Here is a 21,629-nt window from a genome sequence, read left to right on the forward strand (position 1 = left end):
ATTTTGTCAGGATTACGTAAAAGATCAAAAACAGCTAAGTGTAAAAGTCTAAAATGATTTACTATGTGTTAAAGAGATCAATATTGTCTAAAGAATACTGACATAATGATCACAGTAAGAGCTGCACCTTTCTTTATCAAGTAATCTGCAGATCAATATCTAAATTCATTTGTCCAAAAATGTTAAAAAGAAATGAAAATGGTTGATTATAAATCAAAGGTGACATCTTCTGATTGTTTTGCCCGACCAACAGTCCAAAACCCCCAAAATTTCAGTTTACTATCACAGGTGACAAAGAACAGCAGCGGATTGTCATATTTGAGCTGCTATGTGATTTTTTTTTTGCATTTTTGCTTGAATATGAAAAGTAAAAAAGAATTAAATCATCATGACAAAAAGACTTTCCTCTCAATTTTCTTAACATCAGAAAAAAGCTATTGTTCATCTTGCCTGACACAATATTACAGCGTTGCACTAAGAGAGAAGTGACAGTGAGGCCTCTGGGCCTATCTGTCCTGATTGCTTCTTGTCTTTTTTTTAGGATATCACATTACGCATTTTACCTGAAGAAGGTTTAAAAAAAAGGACTACCCTGAGATTGGGTGGGGAGGTGGGGGGGGGGGGATAAAACAGCAACACAAGTGAGAGAGAGAGAGGGAGAAGAGGAAAAAAAAGAGAGAGAGAGAAACGGCAGAGATGAAAAGTAAACTGGATAGTACCACCAGAGGCTGACAAACTCTTTAGCTTTGACTGCTGCTGGCCTCCAGAGATGGCAGTAAACAGCTGTCTAATCCTTCTCCTTCAATCGTCCTTTTTCTTTCTTCCTTTCCCTCGCTCTCTCTTCTCCTCTCTTCCTCTCCTTTCTTTTTACCTTTCCCCTCCATCCAGCCGACGTGTCCACTGTGCTCCTTGTCTGTCTCCTCGTTTGCTAGAAGGAGGGCGGGGGGTGGGGGCTGACAGGAGCTTGTTTGAACAATGGCCTACACTTTGGCACTGACACTGATGCATTCAAGTATGCACACACACACACACACACACACACACACACACACACACACACACACACATGCATACTCTTTCTTCCTGAAGACAATGTGTGAGTTTGTGTGTGTGTGAGTTTGTCTGTGAAAGAGAACAACCAGGTCACCATTTACTGTGTGACTGAGAGAAAGAGAGATGTGTGTGTGTGTGTGTGTGTGTGTGTGTGTGTGTGTGTTGGCTCTCCTGCAGCAGTCCTCCTCCCTAGCTGAGCAGAGCGACTGGCAAACACAGACCTGTTTGTCTCTGTTTGTCTCCTTTTGAACTCGCTTCCTTTGAGCGTCCTCCTCATACATTATTGCACGGCAGCCAACCTTGGTGCCAGGGTAAAACATTAACTAAGCTGTCTTATTAAAGTAAGGCAAATCTTTCCAAGCACTATAATTTCATAGTCTTGTTAAAGCAATGATTAATCAATTATTCACTCGGCTCTTTTTATTGCACTACGAAGAAAAGGAACGGTAATGGGAGCAGCCCCAGCACTATGGCTCCACAGCAGTGATGTATACAGGAATGCAAAAACGCCGCGTATACACGTCATGAAAACATTTAAAGACATCACTATTGGCTCTGAATGATTCACCAAAAAGTAATACCTTGTGAAATGGATTAAGAAAAATAAGTTTATGGTAAGGTTTGGGCTTGATAGCATTTTCAAAGATTTTAATCCAAATCTACATATCAAATTTGAACGCTTTCAAAGAACACTAAACCATTTAGGTTTACATGTCGTACATTTAACTATCATACATTGACATACTAGCAAGTGTTAGCAAACAACTGCTTTTTTTGACACATCCAGCAAATACAACAGCAAAGGATTCGCCGTGGAAGTGTCACTCCTCTTCTGGCCGATGCTAAACGCTCCACTGTGTTCACCAGCTTGTCGCTAACTTTGACTGCCGGCCGTTTGGTGCTGGGAAAGTAGTGAAGTATGGTTTGCTGAAAACTTAAAGTTACTTATGTAACCCCTGTTCTCTTAGTAGAATGAGTGAGATTTTTTCACATATACAACGGAACAAAACAGGTGTGGAAATGGGGTTTATGAGACTGAATTAAAACAGTAAAAAATAATGAGCTGACAGACGCTGAAGCAGTGTAGAGCTAAGGGAAACTGCAGAGTCAGGAGATTATTATCTGTTGGGTTGTCAGAGCGTGTGAGCGCTTTCACGTCCACATGGTCATTTGATCAGTTGTTAAATACTTATTACAGCAGCTTTAATGATTCCAGGTTTCTTTTCCCAACTTGGAATCCAAATCCAACCCTAGCAAAGAGTGTGTGGGCATGTTGTATATGAACAGTATTATTGCCACTATGAGTAGTGCATGCTCATGAGCTCACATATACTAAGAGAGACCACCTCTCCCTCATTTGTTACGATGGGCGGCAAAACAAATTGGACCATCTCTCTACAGCACGTCAGATCCAGATCTTCATCCTCTGCTATATGATCTCCACCCACAGCTGCTTGAGAAGCACTAAACTCTCATTAGAATTCCCCCGGCTGGCCTCCTCCATTCGATATGGTAATTAGCAATGACTAACGACTTTAGCAAGTGTAAAAAATGAGCCAGTAATGGCCACATTACAATGGATTAGGAATTACAGAGGTTTAAATGAGAAAGAAAATGGTCTCTAATTATAAAGTGATTCTAAGACAAATCAGGGACGGAAAAGGAGTTTTATGCTACACTGCTTTTTTACATTTTTTTTGCTTCTTAAAAATTAGCCAGACAGCTGTGCGTTCTTGACTGGGCACAGCCACCCCCGATATCTCGTCTGGACGGACGAGACTTGTTCTGTGCAAGTCGATAGAAAAGACAGAATGAGAGTGACAGGCTGGCAAAGTGGAGCCTGCAAGCACAAAAAAAGCATCCATAGAAGCAGAAAGACAGAGAGGCATTCACGCACATATAGACGCAGTGCATTCAGCGTCTTAGGTGTTAGTGCGTATGTGCTGACTAATTGGCCGCTGCTGTGGCAGGAAATGTCCTTAGCAACGACAGCTCACGTGTGAAAAATTATGCGAAAATGATGCCTGAGATATGAATTTTTAAAAACCACAAAACCGGATAGTTATTTATATCAAGACCACATCAGAGAGCATCCACTAGTCAACACAACAAGATCACAGCAGACAAAGTGAGACTGTGTGTATCTTTATGTGCCCTCACACAAAGACCTTCTCTGGCAGTTCAGCCAAATAAATAAGTGTCTAATGAGTGTTGTGTTGTTCTGTATTGCTGGGCATATCAGTTATTTCTTCACAATAAGAATAGTGAGTCAAAAGGTCAAGGGCTACCCACCATTCATCAGAGTCATCTTTATAAGATGTGCGCACAGCAAGGAGTGAATAAAAAAAAAGGGTTTCAAGACAAAAAGAAAACCACCAAGGGTGGAATGCACCTCAACTCCCACTCCCCTTTCCCACACCACCCATGCCTCGCCTGACAGGGACCTTGTGGTTATTTATATACAAGCAGGACCACTTTATTAATACTGATGTAATGGAAGCTAATAATACGCCTCATTCCGGTTAAATTTCAAACACACCCCTTTTCCACAATGTCTCCCACTCTGTCCCCATGTGGCATTGTTGCAGTCAGTAAATTGCCACTAAATGCCATATAGTATCTTCCAGCAATTGTTAAATGTATGCTGATGTATCAGCAATCTGACTGACTCAGCGTCGCTCCCTATGTGGGATTGTCGCAGTCAGCTAAATGGCTACTAAATGCTTCATAGTATGTGCAAGCAATTGTAAAAATGTTCTAAAAAGTAGCTCTGACTGAACCTTAAACTAAAAATCTGCCTTTCTGGGCCTCTATACCGACATTGTCTTGCATTCAATTCTTCCTTCATTACGTTCATATGATTCATGCAGGTCTTTGACGATGTCCAGAGCCCCTCAGTTGTTTCATATGCATTGTGAATATGCCGCGTCCCCCGGTTTCAAGCATCTCTAAAAAAAGCATCCCTCTGAGACATTCTTCTCAAAAGAGAAGAACTAATGCTGAGAAAAGTTTTCTCGGGTTTTTCTGCAATAAATAAGGCATTGTAAGAGCCACAAGTGTCTATATTAGTTAATTTGGAATTTCGGGAATATTAATCATTTAATTTCTGAATTATGCTTATTGTGTCGGAATGTAAAATATATTGAAAGACATTTATGTTAATGATTGACGCTCCCTTTTGTTGTGTTTTAATGACGTCATGACGGTAGCAGGTGCCAAACGAAGAGCTGCATTAGCCATGGGAGCATGTCGTTTTTCTACCGTGTGACAGAGAATATTATTTGTGTATTTAGTTAACGCTTTGCTGCGCAAAATAAAGATAAAAAGAAAAGAGTTAAACGGTCTCCTGTCATTCATGTACGAAAAGTCACAGTGACTTCTCATGCAAATCAGACAGCGCTGCTCATTAAAAGCCATTGAAGTCTCTGCGTGTTTCAGAAGTTGTGATGCACATGTCTGATGAGAAAAGTGGAAATACTTTTTAAACATTTGCACGCAATTTATGCATTGCTTTATTGATATGATGGCTGAAGATAAGGAGGCAATTAATGCTGAAAAAATGGAATCTAAGAGAATGAGAAAGTTAACTGAGAGAGCATTGGAGGAGAAGCTGCACAGGCTCATTGGAACCAGGAGAGGAGTATTAGCTATAACTGGATAACTGGAAAAAGAAAAGAAATGGAAAGTTTGATGAGTGATGAGTGATCTGCAAAAAGTGCAAAAGTTAATGCATACGGATGTCAACACTTGTCAGTGAGTTTAAAAAGCTTAGTGGACAAGTAGCAGACCTTCTGTCTGAAGAAGAAAAAGATGCAGATGGGAATAACTAGTTGGAGCCGAAGATGATGACTCTGAAACAGTTTGCAGAAGAAGCTGAAAGCTGGATGTGTGCTTTGAGTGAAAAAGAAAGAAGCAAAGAAAGTACAGCTGCTGATAATGAGGGCATAGATGATCAAGATGAAGATATAGAAGATGATGTGAATCCTGATGACAGTGCTTCACAAGTGACAGTCGATAACATCCAAACAGTGCAACGAAAAGGTTCCAGTTTTGAACATTCATCTGTCCTGTCCGGCAGATCATCAGTTTGTGCTACTGAAGAAGCAAAATTAGCTGGCTTAGTGGAACGTGCTGCAGCTTTACAGAAGAAGCAGGAGCTTGAATTGGAGGAAGCATGTATTAAAGCCAATCTGGAAAGGCTGACTTTGGAAGCAGCAATCGCTGAAAAGAGAGCTCAAGTAAAAGTACTTAAAGACTATGAGAGATCTGAGGATGGCATGAACAGCTATGTTCGCTCACACTTAAGACGATTACAAGTGAAGGAAGAGGAGCAAAAACTTGTCCAACCCACTAACATGGCTGTACGTGGAGGTATAGTTCCAACCCGGCTGCAGCAATTTACAGAGCCACAAACTGTGAGGCCAAGACAGACAGACAACACTGACAGGCAACAGCGTGACAGAAGTAGTAATGACATTCTTCAAGTACTGCAAAAACAAAATCTGATCACAGAAATGTTGGTAAATCATCAGAAACAAGCTCAGCTACCAGTTATAGAGGTTACAGTTTTCAAGGGAGATCCACTTACCTACAGATCTTTTATCAGAGCTTTTGAACAAGCTATTGAGCAGAAAACTGATAACGCTCAAGACCAACTGTACTACTTGCAACAGTACACTGCAGGAGAACCGCAGGAACTCGTACGTAGCTGTGAGCACATGCCATCACACAGAGGGTTCAAGGAAGCAAAACAATTGCTTCAGAAGAACTATGGAGATGAACTGATGATAGCAAGCGCTTACATTGACAAAGCCTTAAAGTGGCCACAAATCAAGTCTGAAGATAGGAAAGCACTGAATGCCTATGCTATTTTTCTGACTGGATGTCGTAATACAATGGAAGATGTGGAGTTTATGGAGGAGATGGATACCACCACAAATATGAGAATTGTGGTATCCAAATTGCCATATAAAATGAGAAAGAGAGATGATGCAACGTAGCATTTGACCTCAAGGACAGTAGAGGACACAGAGCAAGATTTGCTGATCTTGTTAACTTTAATGACCGTTAAGCAAAGATTGCTATGGACCCACTCTCCAGTAGGCAAAAGCAAGAAAAAGGAGAAACTTTTCAAAAGTGGAATAAAAGGAAGCAGCTTCGCAACAAATGTGTCGGTGGAGAGGAAAAGGCCGGATACAGCACCAAGGCATGCCAACCCGGTTGGAGCGGCTGGTGCCTTCGAGCCACCATGTCTTTTCTGTCAAAAGAATCACGCATTGGAGTATTGCATCAAAATTAAAGGGCTAGCACACAAGGATCGTGTGGAATTCCTGAAAACAAAGGAAATATGCTTTGGATGCTTAACACAAGGACATCTTAGCAAAACATGCAAGAAGAGGATGGTGTGCAAGCAGTGCTCACAGAAACACCCAGACATTCTTCACATAGCGAAGGAAGCTAAAAATAATATCTCATCTATAGTGGAGAGTGAGGATAGCGCTTCAAATGAAGTGGTCTCAGGAGCTCAGAACTTGGTTAAACAGGAAATAGTTGGCTATGCTGGGACAGGGAACACAGAGTGTATGCTATCAATTGTGCCAGTAAAAGTGAGATCCCGTAAAGGTGGAAGGTGTATAGAGACATACGCTTTTATGGATCCTGGAAGTACAGCCACGTTCTGTACAGACGAGTTTCGAAAGAGACTGAACATTAGAGAAAAAACAACTCAGATCTTATTGAGCACTATGGCTCAAGATAAACCTGGTGAACAGAGGCTAATCGACAGTCACATGCTCTCAGAACTGGAAGTGTGTGGCCTGGAAGACACAAGGTATGTTCAGTTACCCACATTGACGCTGACGTAGGCCTTCTCATTGGAGCTAATAACCCAAAGGCATTGGAACCGTGGCACATAATTAACAGTCAGGATGATGGGCCCTACACTGTGAAGACTGTCCTGGGCTGGATGGTGTGTGGACCTGTAAAGAACGAGACCACTGATCCCAAGATGGAGTCAGCTCATTACAGCGTCAACCGAATTTCAGTGGTGGAACTAGAACAGCTAATAATTCAGCAGTACACCACAGACTTTCCAGAACGTCACTATGATGACAAGGAAGAGATGTCGCAGGAGGACAAGCAGTTTATGCTGTCAGTGCAAAAGACAACAAAGTTTGTGGATGGACATTACTGCATAGGACTTCCATTGAAACATGAAGCAGCTAACATGCCAAGTAACCGCTGGTACGTCCCTCACCATGGGGTGTACCACCCAAAGAAAAAGAAAATGTGTGTTGTCTTTGACTGCACTGCTTCTTTTCAGGATGTGTCGCTGAATGGACAGTTTTTGCAGGAACCTGACCTCACCAATACACTCATCGGTGCCTCACTGAGGTTCCGTGAGAATCCAATAGCCATAATGGCGGACATTGAATCGATGTTCTATCAGGTCAGAGGTCCAGAGACAGATGCAGACCAATTGAGATTTTTGTGGTGGCCAGACAGCGACCTGAGTGCACCGATAAAGGAGTACCGGAAGGCAGTTCACCTTTTTGGAGCCACCTCGTCTCCCAGTGTTGCTTCTTATGCTTTGCGGAGAACAGCGGAGGATAGAAGAGACACAACGGATCCAGAAGCTGTTGAAACAGTTCTGAGAAACTTCTATGTAGATGACTGTTTAAAATCTGCACCTACAGAGGAAGAAGCCGTTATCTTGGTGAAGAATCTGCGGGACTTGTGTGCTGAAGGAGGCTTTAACCTCACAAAATGGGTGAGCAATAGTAGAAAGGTCTTGTTATCCATCCCTGCAGAGCACCGAGGCAGCGAGCTAAAAGATCTCACACACTATGCCTTACCAACTGAACGAACGCTTGGCGTACGGTGGATCACAGAAGATGATACATTCACATACAGTATCAAGCTGCAGGTTAAGCCAATGACCAGAAGAGGTATCCTCTAAGCCGTAAACTCCATCTATGACCCATTCGTATTACCTGCCAAGCTTCTGTTAAGAGATCTTTGTAAAGGAAAACAAGAATGGGATGAAGAAATCAGTGCTTGTAAAGCCAATCAATGGTGCAAATGGCTGGAAGACCTCATGCACCTCTCAGGCTTCTCTATAGATAGGTGTGTTAAGCCTATGAGATTTGGACAGAAAGTGGAAGCACGGTGCATCATTTTTCGGATGCCAGCGAGATTGCCTATGACACAGCATCTTACCTTGTGCTGGTAAATGAGCAAGGCAAAACCCACTGTTCCTTTGTGATGGGGAAGTCTAGAGTGGCCCCGCTTAAACAGGTCACTATTCCAAGACTCAAATTAACTGCAGCAGTCATCGCAGTGAAAATGGACAAAATGCTACAAGAAGAATTGCAAATCCCACTTCAGCCGTCCATCTTCTGGACTGACAGTATGACAGTTCTGAGATACATTGCCAATCGGACGGCTCGCTTCAAAACCTTTGTGGCAAACAGGATTACTCTCATTCAAGAGGCTACCAAACCGTCCCAGTGGAGGTATGTCAGAACATCACAGAATCCTGCTGATCAAGCCACCAGAGGCATGAAGGTTAGGAGCTTTATATAAGAAGATATGTGGATCAAAGGACCACAGTTTCTGTTGTGGTCAGAAAGTGAATGGCCACAGAGACCAGATAAGGAGACGCAAGACCTGCAAGAAGATCCAGAGGTCAGGAACATCACTGTATATACGCGGAGAATACTGACCCTGTGAACAAACTGCTTCAGTATTACTCAAGTTGGGACAGACTGAAGAGAGCAGTTGCATGGATTTTGAGAACCAAGGAAACTTTGATCCACCTGAAGGACAATCGAAAAAAATTACAGCACTCCATCAGTCAGGTCAAAAAGGATCCAGAAATACTGAAATTACTTATGCAGCAACAAATGAAAAAGGTCAAATCTGACATTGAAAAGAAAACACTGAGCTGGGAACAGTTGTTGGCTCCAGAAACGGAAATCATTCGACACAAAAACAATGGTTTTCTGAAGGCCCTCTATGGTAGTGGATCTGTCAAGAGAAATAGTCAGCTGCACAAGCTTGACCCCACTTTGTAAGATGGTATCTTAAGAGTTGGAGGGCGGCTGGACAAATCCACCATGACAGACAGTGCCAAACACCCAGCAATCCTGTCAAAAGTCGCCACCCTCATCTGGTGTGATCTTCATGAAATGATTGGACATTGTGGGCGCAACTATATGTTGTCGCAGTTAAGACAAAAGTTTTGGATTCTGCAAGCAACCTCAGCCATCAGGAAGCTTATCTCAAAATGCTCAGTCTGTAGGAGGCTCAAAGGCAGAGTGGGAGAGCAAAAAATGGCCAATCTCCCAGAAGATCGCCTGACACCAGATCAGCCACCTTTTACCAATGTGGGCGTAGATTACTTTGGTCCCTTTGAAGCCAAACGGGGCCGGAGAACTGTCAAATGGTACGGTGTAATGTTTACCTGCCTCGCCATTAGAGCAGTACATATAGAGATAGCAGACACCAGCTCTTGCATCAATGTCTTATGCTGTTTCATAAGTAGAAGAGGCCACGTTTCCATCATGCGCTCTGACAACGGCACAAATTTTGTTGGCGCAGAAAAAGAGTTGCGAAAGGCCATTGAGAACCTGAACCAGGTACAGACTGAAAAAACTATGCAAAAGAAGGGCATAAAATAGATGTTCAACAGCCCAGCTGCTTCCCACCAAGGAGGGGTTTGGGAGCGGCAGATTCATACTGCACAGAGGATCCTTAACGCCCTTGTGAGAGAACAGACCCTCACGGACGACAATCTCCAAGCGCTAATGTGTGAGTTTGAAAGTATCATTAATGGACGCCCACTCACTAGCGCATCCGATGATCCATGTGACATGGAGCCTTTGACTCCCAATCATCTGCTACTGATGAAAGTGCAACCCAACATGCCACCGGGAACATTCAACAAAGACGATCAGTATGCAAGGAGACGCTGGAGGCAAGTACAGTATCTCGCAGATCTATTTTGGACCAGATGGACTTTCCTCTCCTCCAGGAGCGGCAAAAGTGGTCAAGGATGAAAAGAAACTTCAAGCCTGGAGATGTGGTGCTGGTAGTTGATAGTTTCTCACCACGAAACACATGGATGAAGGGAAGGATAATCCAAACCATACCTGACTCCAGTGGAACTGTACGCAGAGTGAAGCTGCAGACCAAAAGGTCAGGACCTGTAAATAAACTGTTTACTGCAAGAAGCAATGTGAACATAAGAAGGTCAGATAATGAAGAAATGTGAAGAAAAAGACTGATAAACGAGACTTAGATTTTCAGTGTTTAGGAACATTTATTTAGTTTGATATTTGATGTCTTTGATGTTGAATTTAAGTTATTTGGTAATGGTTTAATCTTCATGCTTAACCTTTAGGGGCCGGATATGTAAGAGTCACAAGTGTCTCTATTGGAATTTCGGGAATATTAGTCATTTCATTTCTGAATTATGCTTATTGTAAAATATATTGAAAGACATTTATGTTAATGATTGACGCTCCCCTTTGTCGTGTTTTAATGACGTCATGACAGCAGCAGGTGCAAAACGAAGAGCTGCATTAGCCATGGGAGCATGTAGTTTTTCTATCGTGTGACTGAGAATATTATTTGTGTATTTAGTTAACGCTTTGCTGCGCAAAATTAAGATAAAAGGAAAAGAGTTAAATGATCTCCATTCGCGTACGAAACTGAAGTCACTGTGTCTGCAGCTTATTTGCGGCTTAACAAAGAACAACACCGACGGAACGTTGCTACAGGCATGTTGAGCTATCTGTTAGAGGGAAGACAAGCCATGGCTGGTAAGGTCTTATTTTAGTCTTTTCTCAATCATTTGTATTTAAAAAAAAAAAAGATTTCCGAAGGTAGGTTATGTTATATTCATATTTTAATAAGTTTAATCATTTAGGAATGTTGGAGCTGGTCAGAACGGCTTCGTTCACCGGGGGATTTCCTCACCTCCGTGGAGACGGCCCGAGCTGTCAACTCGGTGGACTGAGAGGGATGAAAACTCCTCCTCTTCATCATCCTTTTCATCCATTACCTCCCATAGGATCAGATCTTGGAGGCAAGGTGAGTTTTTCAATTGCACAATTTTTTTACTCAATTTACTCATAATGTCTAGAAATTTTCTTTCTCTCTCTCTCTCTCTCTCTCTCTCCCTCTCTCTCTCTCCCTCTCTCTCTCTCTCTCTCTCTCTCTCTCTCTCTCTCTCTCTCTCGCTCTCTCTCCTGTGTGCACTATGAGAGAGAATGGATAATGATGATTTATCGGTACAAGAACTGCCTGCCTCACTATTAAATGCAATTTCTTATTTAAATCGGGCTTTAAACACTGAACTTTTGGAAACAACTGGGGCACTCACAAAATGTAGATCCGAGCTGTGAACACTACTGGAAAGACTTCCACAATAACCGCACACCTCACTATTAAATCAGTCTTTAGAAACTGAACTTTTAGGTTAGACAGGTTACAGCAACATTCAGAATCATAAATGTAGCCTCAGACTCATTGTACGGAGCTAGGGCGTGTACTATAAATCTGAGGTACACAGACGCTTTTGATGAAACTATTCAATACTCGGATGTGACATTGCTTCATCCTTATGTTAATTGTGAATACAAAACATCCATTCTATATTCGGCGATTACAGGCACACTTTTCTCAAGGGACAGCAAGAGGCTCCGAGGTATCCACACAATGCTGGAGACGAAGAAAGCACAGAAAGCAAATGTCTTAACAGTTTTTTGGGGACAGTTTGCACAAACGGTGAACCAAACAGAAATAATCACTGATCCTGAAGAATTTTAAAAATGTGTGTTTTCAGAGAAATTTCAAGTCAAGTACTTTTCTTTCCTCAACAATAGAATGGCACTAATTCAGTGGAGTCTCAGCGAAATGTGTGTACCGCATCCAAACAAAACAAAGAAGGTTTTCATCGCAGCTTCCACCACCACCACCACCACCACCTACGCACGTCTCAAACTGTGCATTTGCTTGGAGCCATTACAGGAAAGAGTGCTGTATCACTCTTTCCTGTAACGGTTCAAAGTAACAGTTTTATGTCACATACAAGGGAGAGATGCAGCTTGAGTGAGGAAACTATCCATGGCAGTTGACGGACGAGCTAGGGGGTGACAGCATACAGGAATTTGTAGCGGCGGTACCAAAAGGTATCGATATAAATCCAAAACAACAAGTAGTGATACGTGTCAAGGGGCTCACTCAGAATGTTGCTTTTAGTGAGCTACATGGAATCCTGAGGAGAGCGACGTTACAACCCCACAGCACAACATTGTGCGCGATAAAAAGGGATCTTTCTGAAAAACAAATTAGTTCAGAAAATGTTCAAAGTGGTGTATGACAAAAGGCGACTCTCACTACACTGTCGCACTGTATCCTTTGGATATTAAAAATGTCACACTTTGGTGAAATACAAGAAACTAATTATCCTGGGCTCCGTGGACCTTTTTCTTGTCTGATGGTGGGGCCCAACTTCAGTGGGAAAAATTATTTTGTAAAACAAGTACTAGATAACTTTGAGTACGTGACGGATTTTTTTCCTGAAAACATTGTATGGACTTTTCTTTCCTTTCAAACCAAGTGTGCTGGATTACAAAATAATGAATAAAAGAATAAATTGCTACAAAGGACTGCCTGCTTCCTTTGAAGATGAACATCTATTTCCATCTGGAAAATCACACTTGGTGATTCTGGACGTTATTTTTTAAGCTAATGACCATGCTGAAATTGTAAAAATATTTACACAGTATAGACACCAGAAATATGAGCGTCATGTTTTTAGCTAACTTAACCGTCACTAGGAAGTTCTGAAAATATAAGAAAAAAACATAAAATGGTGTGGATGAAAAAGTGACAGAGATTCTGAATCAAAAAGAATAACCCCCGACAAGAAAAAATAAATAAAATACAACCTGCTCCTACAAAGAGACCTTAATCTTCAAACAAAAGGAAGTTGAAACAAGATAACTGACCCATTTCCCTGACCTTTCCTTCAGGTGTCTGAGGCACCTGAAAGAGGAACAGGAGACAAGGTAAGAGGAAGAAAATGTGATCTTTAACGAAATACTCAGCACCGTGAATCCTTGTTTTCAGAAAAATATATAATGCGTAAAAAAGCCTCAAAAGAAGCGAGTGGCTGGAACAAGGCCAGTGAATGTGTGTATGGGGATTCCAGCGTTGAGGGCTCCCACATGATGGATATGATGAAACATTTAACATCCATTCACAAATCTAAGCATCATCCGATAGGTTGAGATGTGTTTTTGAATGTGCTATCTGATTAAAACTATGGCAAATACATCAACGGTGTCAATAAATTTTAAACCTCCAAGAAAAAAGAAACACAAAGGACACTGGAGCTACAATTGACGATGGACGTAAGATAAAAAGCAAGAGGAGAAAAATTATATTTCTCTTACACCACAACAGTAGGTGATTCTAACGTTAGTATTGTTTTATTTATGTTAGCACTCGAACCAACCGGCAACAAGCCCACAGGTTTAACGTTAGCCCGCTAGCAACAGACTAGCTTGTTAGCCTTAGCTAGTTTGGTAGCTTAAAGCTTATTGGGTGTGTTTCAGAAACCAGGATTCATCGGTCCCCCTTCAGCTCCATCAACGCTCAACCTCTTTGGTTAGCTGGGAGTTATGCTGTGTCATCTCTGCCATTGTTCTGCATACTGAGTTATAGACGCGAAGACAACATTTATACTTTGCCACATAGTTAATTGCAATCAGATGCAAAAAAAAAAAAAAAGGGGGGAAATTGCTGCAAAATATGGTCTGTGCTATCTTTTGTGAATCGGACCTTGAGACGGGGCAGATTGCGGTTTCCAATGACGCACAATTCATGGTGCTATCGGCAGCCGCTATGCATTCTTTGTGAATCTGAAAAGGCTGTGATCATTTCATAACTGAGGCAAACCATTAGGATTACGTAATTTGTTTTTGTTGCCCGGTGCAGACAGAGAATGTTAGGCAGCTTCATCATGTCTGAAGAAATTACTGCAACACTGCACGTGATTTGGAGCTAATGTGCATCATCAAAAACATGAGTTATTGTACTCTAATTTTGCCCATACATCTCAGCTGCATTCTAATGGTTCAACAGCCCTTTCAATTTGCTGACTTGTATCGCAGGGCTTCTGTTAATTACCATTTCCTCAACTATGCCTTAGCTGCTTGTAAATGTTATGAGTTGATAAAAGTTTTATTAAGCTCTCGATTCCCCAGAGCCTCCTCAGCGAAAAAACAGCCCGATAAAAACATGCATAATAATGTGGGCACGTCTGGATAATTAACCACAATAAAGTATTTATGAACAAGATTACCTTTTTATGTAACTCTGCTGCCATATAGGTCACCGTGGTTCTTGAAACCACACGCAAAAGGGCAATTTTGGTCCTCCGCTGTGACTTCAAAAATGAACTAAGCTCCGAGCAGACACGCCAAATTGGTTTGATGTGCAACACACGATGCTTTTAGTGCACGCCAGGCCCCAGAAAACAAGACACTTTTGGAAAATGCAGTTATCTGACGCTTACAGTGTCTTTCCACCACTAAATTCCACCTCTCTGTCTCAATATTGCTAAATGATGCTCTAAAGGGGATGATAATATGGTATGGCCAGTGTTGCTGCAAAGTAGTGGGTTTACTTCTGATTTTTGTTTGCTTGGTTGCTCTTATTTTGATAGCCGCGCGATTGTTATATTTTCAGAGGACTTTCATCTTCAAGGCCAAACCAACATGCAAGCTTTAAGCAGGGAGCAAAAAAAATAATGATTTATTAAAACGTCTCTCTCTCCCTCCCTCCCTCCCTCCCTCCCTCCCTCTAAAGGTCAGTATTACCATGCCATTGAGTTAAAAAGAGAATATTATGATAATGTTGTTACCAGCCTGCAGCAACCTCACCAAAAGCTGGTAATTATACACATTCAAGTACGCAATGGAAAAAATTGACAAAAGGCATTATCATTCAAATGCTATGTAATTGTTGAATGCATGTTTGTTCCTATTAAGAAGCAACAGAGTTAAGTGCTGCTTCGCAACATACAGAGCGGCTCGCTCGAGGGGTGATGCATGAAAGAAAACACAAAAATGTAGCTCCCACGCCGCTTCGAGCGTCGATGTAAGAGGAATCGATACGACTGACATATGGCTGTAATCACTGTATCCACGGCTGGACACTGAGTGATATCATGGATGCTGTCTTAGTCTCATGTAAACTGAGAGAAGTCTGCGCTGGCGAGCTGTGCAAGCGCTCGCTCCATGCGCCCACGCGCATACGCACAACCTCTTAGTCACTCCAGCCAGAAAACAGGACTCCAAACACAGATGCATCACAATTGTTCACTGAAAATCAATACCATCAACACGCATGTCAAAAGGACTCACAACGTATTTAATGTTAGGTGACATGCATGTGCCTTCAACTGCAGGTTTCACAGACCACTTGAAGCTGCACTGCTCTGACAAAAAAAAATCTGTGTCTCTTTACGGTTGCCATGGCAGCACAATCTGCACTCCAAACAGTACCGCTGAGCTGAGAGAGACTTTAGTCATCTCACTCCTCCTCCCTCCCTCTGCCTGTCTTTCTCTCTATAAGGGCAACCACCCCTATAGTGGGATGGAATTGCTCTGGCAGAGTGAAAGCTCTCGTTAGGGCTCCTTGCAATTCACAGGGTAGCAAACACAGAGCTGACTGATAAGCCTCTAAGCATCACAGCACACAAACTATTGGCAATGTTTACATTGGTCCAGGTAGATTTCCCATGTGGCCTCAGGCCTGGTGTATAATTCATGGTTGCAGGGGAAGACGTTCATACGCGGCCACAGGTTGATTACAGCAAACCCTCTCTGCTGCTGGAAACATATGTGTGCCTCTGTGTGACCGTGTTGTTTAATGCAGATGTGACGGAGTGTGCGCCTCTGAGGGCATGGTGGTGTCTTTGTCTGTGTACAAAGTGTGATACCCCAGTGAGATCCTCTGGGGTTGAACGAAGTGTGTGTGTGTGTGTGTGTGTGTGTGTGTGTGTGTGTGTGTGTGTGTGTGTGTGTGTGTGTGTATCTCACTAGTTTCTGCTGGTGAGCGTGCATGCATGTATGATCAAAAGTTGCCTTCATGCAATCTCCAGATAAATAAAACATAAGTGATGCCGTGAACTAAGCTGAACCGTCTCTTTATGAATAAATCATCCCCTCCTATCAAGTCTTCCCCCAACTGCTTTGACAGCAACTCAGTAACACTACAATTATGTAACTCCCTGGCTTGCAACACAGTGTAATAACGATAATAACGCAAAGTGATAGATTATACAACAAGATCAATAATTCCCTTGATCGCAACGAAAATGTCTTGGCGCCTCCCAGAGGGCTTGATGTGCAACTGAACAGCCACTTACATTTGATCACACAAGAAACCAGACAACACGACATTTATGACATTTTAAATAACTTTGTAAAGCAGGCTTTGGCTGCAATACCGAAGCATGCATTGTGAAGTACAGAGGTATGTAAAATACAGTGTGCTATGTAAAAGGAAGAGAAACATCTGCTTTGCAACAAGGTGAGCATCCTGATATAAACACAAAAACGCATACAGCGTCAACAAGAGAGATGTGCAAAAATAAAATGGATTAAAATAGTACCGGCAGTCAACATTTTTTTAGATTTGACACTATTCAGCCAGCCACCGGTTTCCATGCCCTTGGGGCGCTCGATGAATATCAAGTTGAAGAGGATTGGAAACTTGGTTGAGACAGATACGTTCCCACCGTGTACATTTTGAAGTCTTCTTTATAAAGATAAATTATCATAATTATCAACTATTGCAGCTGCAAGCAGGGACCGCAGTGTGTTCAGGGACACTATGACACATTAAATATATAAACAGCATTTAAAACGAGCTTATTGTTCGGAATAGAATTACTACAAGCCAATGTTGACAAACAATAAACAACAAGCATCACTGTGGGACAAGAAAAAAAAAAAACTCTGTATGAGAAATACTGACCCTCTCCGGGTTACAACAGCCCACCATGTACTCGATCCATTAATGAATGATTCTGACCGCCCGGCTGAGAAATTGCTGTTGTGGCAGGCGGGGTGTGAGTGACAGAGCTGATTTATTTCAGTCTACAATCATGTAACGAGAGCAACACAGGCGCTGAGGAGAGGAGGCAGCTTCACGGGGCCATCAGAGACACACACACATACACACACACACACACACACACACACACACACACACACACATACACACACACACACACCTTGGCGCACACACATCAGACACAGACAGAAACATCTCAAAACACATCCACAGGAGGAACATCGTGCCCTTTTAGTCAAGTTCTCCTCCTGCCAACAGCTCTCACCCAGCAAGCGTCATACGTGGAAGCTAGAGAGATGAGTTGAAAATCCACAAGGTGGAATACGATACAGGTCCTGATGAACGTCTACGCTGCTGCTTACACAGAGGAAGCTGTTTTCTCATTTGCTCCCTCATGCCTTGATTTGTTGGTGGTGTATTAAAGTTAATTCCTCACTTGCAATGTTTACCACACCTGGATTTACGCCACCTTTTGTCCAGCAGCGGCGTCACGGTGAAAGCATTCCACCAGTACTTTTCAACTGTTTTCAGAGTTTGGAAAATAATATGCATGAGACGATCGCTGCCTACAGCCAAACAAAAGCACATGCTGCTCTTAATAAAATTTAAAAAAAGATAAAATCATCTCTTAAATCTCTCATGGGATGAGAGGGAACGTGCCACCCGTGATCAATTCTTAACCACTGGAAGAGGCAGAGAGACCTATAAAGGATGGAAAGCAGAGCAGATGAGAGGAAAGGAAGACTGAAAAGAGAGGGGGGGTGGGGGGAATCACTCTCAGAGTCCACCTGTCGGCAGAGATAAACAAAAGGAGGGCCCGGCAGCACGGACTGGGGCTTATGGGAGGGCCTGACTGACAGTGCTGACATTTAGAAAGAGCACAGTAAACAAGGTCTCACAGAGAATAAATAGCAGGGGGAGCAAGGGGGGGGGCTAATACACACACACTTAAGTACTGTACACATTAATGCATCTCATCAATGTGTAAATCCATGCCTACAAGCATGTACACATACGCACGCACACACACACACACACACACACACACACACACACACACAGAGCTGCCAGGGAACCTTGAGATACCTTCAGACTGGTCCAAGCAGATACTGTGAGGCAGCAGCAGACAAAGAAAATGCAATAAGTACTTGCTTTTAATAGAACTAGCTCACACACACTCACACACACGCACACACACACACACACACACACACACACACAGATACAGGCAGGCAGGGAAATTAAACACGCCTACTGATTAATCCAGGACAGAGTGGATCGCCAGTGTTGTTCCTTGGCCTTTTGTCTCTGATTAAATGGAGAAGCATTAGGAGTGAGGCGCTTTGAGCTGCCTACCTCCGAGCTGAATGCACCTCCAGTACATTCTGTTCTCACCTATCGGTGACGAAGGCTCAGTGAGGGGAGGGTTTACAAGCACCTGCTCAGAAATGTCAGACGATTCAGAGCAGACAGAATGTATTTTTCATGTTTTTGTTCGTCAATATTTTATTACAATACCACAATAATAAATTATCAGCGGTATTATCAAGGTATTAAGGCACATGGTGTTCATAAAAAAATTCAATAGATATGAAATCAATATTCACATGACGAATGAGTATAAATATCTAAATGGAGCAATAATGTGTTAAGTAATTATGATGTTACGTTTTATTCAAAAGTGATACTTTTTGTATTGTTGCCTCATAAGACACGCGCCCCTCATCTTTTAGCCAATCAAATCCCCGCAGCCTCTATCAGGAAGATCGACAAGTGCTAACAAATTTTGCCAGCTCAGCTCCTACTGGCTGGAACCACAACAACCAGCTAACCAGCTGCTGCTGTTAATGAACACAGCACACAGACACAGAAAGTCACCTCACCCATTGTTTAGTTTAACATTGTCTACAGATGCTACCTATCCTACCTGGTCACCATTAGCATTAATGGACGCGTGAACACACATTGGGGTTTCACAGAAAAGTATTCATTTATCCAAAGACTGAAGTTTGAGATACTTTTACTTGAGTTTATACTTCTACTTCATTACATTTCAGTGGGAAATATTGTTCTTTATACACGAATACTAATTAGAAAGCTGATACTTTTCAAAATGAAATGTAATGTACAAAACATATGATCAACTAACGTAACAAGCTTCTGCTTAAACATTAATCAATGATAAAACATGTTATAATAATCTATAATTCTGCATTATGAGTACTTGTACTTTGGATACCCAAGTCCATTATTTGCTAATACTTCTGTACTTTTACCGAGGTAAAATTTTGGATACAGGACTTGTTATTTTGATTTTTTATTGAGTCCTGTTGCTGTTTTGACTTAATAATCTGAATACTTCTTCCACAACTGTAAACTGTAAATCTGACGCAATCCTATTTGTTGTTTTGTGTTTTGTTCTTTGTTTTAACAGCAACATAACAATCCAATAAATTAAAGACATCAAAAAATAAATTACCAACAAATACATAGAACTAGGCTTTACCAAAACACACCTGATATCATAATGATAGAGCTAATTACAAACTTGGAAATGGATTAAAAAGAACGCAGGTGAAATCAGTTAAGATTAAAATTGAATCTAAAGAAATGAGCACACGCTCACAGGCATACAAGAAGAAATATGTTCTCACAAAAGCCTCTCTGGATATAAAAAACTCTCAAATCCCAATAACCAAAATTCAATGGTACACCGAGTTCATGTGAAACCCCAACAACAGAATATGTGAGGGTTACGAGAACTATTGCTTTGATCTGACAAAACACACGCAATAGCATTACATGTCCTTTTAAATCCAGCAGGAGCTCATAACGCTTCAGGAGACACATCAACATGCACCTCCGCCTGTGAATGCGGGCTGTGCTAACTAGAGCAACTAGGTCACCCAAATATTCAAGGGGAAGATGTTTCCTTCAGGGCAGCATTCAGTGGGGTGAAACATTCACTGTGTTGGTTTTTCAAGACACACCGTGGACTGCTGCACATTCTAAACGCTTTTCTTTTCTTCTTTTTTTTTTTAATGCTGCCATACTGACTCCCAAGACACGGAAAAGGGACAGTCAGAGTCACCTTGGAAGGACACTGTAAGGAATGGAAGACATTTGATTCAAGTCCTTGGAGGATAGGAGTCCCTAAAGCTGCCACCCTCCCTGATGACATGAAGGAAATCTTCTCTTCTACCTAAAACCTATTTCAAAGAGAACATACAAAAGCACCGAATTGTTCCTGGAACCAGGCAAACAAAACCCAAAGCAACAATAGTATTGCTACTGTGTCCCTTCATCAGTAGGTAAATGGAACTTCCGGGACAACAGCGTTGTTTCAGTTGTTTTTACAGGCGGAGATGAAATACAATATGTCTCACCTCGGCAGAACGGCTGCAAAGCAAAGAAACAATCTGTTTTGTCCTCGTGAACAATCAGTGAAACGTCTTGCATCAGCAGAGCTTGCCCCCCCCCCACAAGCAAAATAAATGCAAATACTGTGCAAATATGCGTGAACCCATGTGTGGTCAAGCACACATACAGAGCGATACACACAAATACACACACACACACGCGCGCACGAAAGAGAACACAAAAAGAGACCACAGGGAACGGACAATTTGCGGATGCATGGTCACATTCTCTCGCTCTCTCTGTGGGGAGCACAAGGAAATCAATAGTTATTGAAGATGCATTTTCTGGCGGTAAGAAAAGAACTCTCAGACAATGTGCTGCATCCTGCACGAAGCAACAGCGGAGTCTCCGGGCAGAAAATGGGTAAATGTCAGGTGAGGGCCCATGTGAGTAGGGACCCGGTACCTCCATCATGTACTGCTGAGCACCTGCAGCTCGCAAGGCCCGGAGGTGCGGCGATTTTCTTCCCTTTTGATATTTGCGGAAGGTAAGAGCAACGTGGAAATACATTTGGTAAATGTCACAAGATGGAAGTCAAGATAAGAATGGACCGTTACACATTGCCGTAATTTCTTTAACCTTCAGCCGTTCAATCAGGGAGGGTCGACTGAGCACTGCAGCTATTTCTCAGTAACGCCTCTCTACATAAATAAATCACATTCAGAGCAGGGCGCCCCGCGACACAACACATCTCACGGTTGTCGGTCACTGATCAGCTTGGAAGATGCAGAGAAAGAGACGCCCAAAATACAGGAAAACCTTCCTCTAATGGTATCTAACCATGCAGATAGTTTTGGTTTTATTTGCTCAGGCTTCCAGATATCCATCTCGGAGTTATTCCCAGATAAAAATAGAGGTGAACGATACGTCACATGTGGCACTCGCAGCGCAGATCATCCAAGGCTGCTTACTATTTTTTTCCGAAGCAACAGCATCACCCCCCCCCCCCCCGCACACAGAAAAAAATTCACCACGGGACAGATGTATTATGCATACGTGCA

At 42.3% G+C, this 21,629-nt stretch overlaps 1 protein-coding gene across 1 annotated transcript in view; it reads right to left on the minus strand.

Moving 5' to 3' along the window:
• gria1a (glutamate receptor, ionotropic, AMPA 1a) overlaps window positions 1-21,629 on the minus strand; it is a 75,680-nt gene that overhangs the window by 16,574 nt on the left and 37,477 nt on the right.

This window comes from Cebidichthys violaceus, unplaced genomic scaffold (assembly GCF_023349555.1).
Source record: "Cebidichthys violaceus isolate CVI_PGR_0920_01 unplaced genomic scaffold, fCebVio1.0.p SCAF_2, whole genome shotgun sequence".
NCBI classification, from domain to species: Eukaryota; Metazoa; Chordata; class Actinopteri; order Perciformes; family Stichaeidae; genus Cebidichthys; species Cebidichthys violaceus.